This window comes from Euprymna scolopes, chromosome 16 (genome assembly GCF_053919585.1).
Source record: "Euprymna scolopes isolate OS-2025 chromosome 16, ASM5391958v1, whole genome shotgun sequence".
NCBI lineage: Eukaryota > Metazoa > Mollusca > Cephalopoda > Sepiida > Sepiolidae > Euprymna > Euprymna scolopes.
In genome coordinates, this window is record NC_136497.1 from 147325425 (window position 1) to 147326909 (window position 1485).

General features: G+C 44.6%; 1 pseudogene; it reads left to right on the forward strand.

The window, feature by feature from the left end:
• Positions 1-740: 740 nt before the first annotated feature.
• On the forward strand, positions 741-888 carry LOC145296399 (U2 spliceosomal RNA; annotated as a pseudogene).
• The last annotated feature ends 597 nt before the right edge of the window (positions 889-1485 follow it).

The window sequence follows — 1485 nt, forward strand, 5'->3', positions numbered from 1 at the left end:
TCCTCACATTAAAAATTGGCCTTGTGCCTAATTTGCTCGGTGGGGGAGCAAATAAATACCATCTGTTCCGGCAGATACTGCTAGCAAAGACCATATGTGGGGGCAACTCCACAGACCTTGGTCAATGTAGGGGCAACCCTTCATACCAATTGTCACTATCCAGCTCCCCTACTCCCCGGGGAGTTGGTCCCCATTTCCCCTTCACTCCTCACTTTAAAAATCGGCCTTGTGCCTAATTTGCTCGGTGGGGAAGCAAATAAATACCATCTGTTCCGGCAGATACTGCAAGCAAAGACCATATGTGGGGCGACCCCACATATAAGACCTTGGTCAATATAGAGGAAACCCTTCATACCAATTGTCACTATCCAGCTCCCCTACTCCCTGGGGAGGTGGTCCCCATTTTCCCTTCACTCCTCACATTAAAAATCGGTCTTGTGCCTAATTTGCTCGGTGGGGGAGCAAATAAATACCTGGTCACGAACGTGACATGGCCTTCGGGCCAAGATCAAAGTGTAGTATCTGTCCGGCAGATACTGCAAGCAAAGACCATATGTGGGGGCCACCCCACATATAAGACCTTGGTCAATGTAGGGGCAACCCTTCATACCAATTGTCACTATCCAGCTCCCCTACTCCCCGGAGATTTTGTCCCCATTTCTCCTTAACCCCTCACATTAAAAATCGGCCTTGTGCCTAATTTGGTCGGTGGGGGAGCAAATAAATATCTCGTTACAAATACAATTTCTTGGCCTTTTGGCCAAGATCAAAGTGTAGTATCTGTTCCGGCAGATGCTGCACTTAAGATAATTTGTACCAGTCAATGGAGGGGAAACCCTCTATACTGGGACAATTATTATTTTTGGTAACCAGAGTGCCCCCCTTTTTGCCTACTTTTAGGGGAGCTGGTTTTTACCTCACATTAAAAACGGCCTTGTGCCTAATTTGCTCAGTGGGGGAGCAAATAAATACCATCTGTTCCGGCAGATACTGCAAGCAAAGACCATATGTGGGGGAAACCCCACCTATAAGACCTTGGTCGATGTACGGGTAACCCTTCATACCAATTGTCACTATCCAGCTCCTCTACTCCCCGGGGAGTTGGTCCCCATTTCCCTTTCACTCCCCACATTTAAAATAGGCCTTGTGCTTAATTTGCTCAGTGGCGGAGCAAATAAATACCTCAAAGTGTAGTATCTGTTCTTCAGATGCTGCACTTCCATTTCTTGTTCTCTTTCGGTGGAGGATCTGTCCTTCACAACTGAGATAATTTTTTTTTTATTTTTGTACCTTTTCTCCACATTAAAAAACGACCCTTTGAATTACCATACGCCTCTAAATATGCAAATAATATAGAAATTAATCTCTGTTTAGTTTTATGTTGGACTAATAAATCGCTTGCTGCTATTTAATCTTATTAAGTGTCGGTCAGTGACTTTCAATCCTATTGAATCCCGTTTCTTCCAGTGAAATATCTAAAACCTT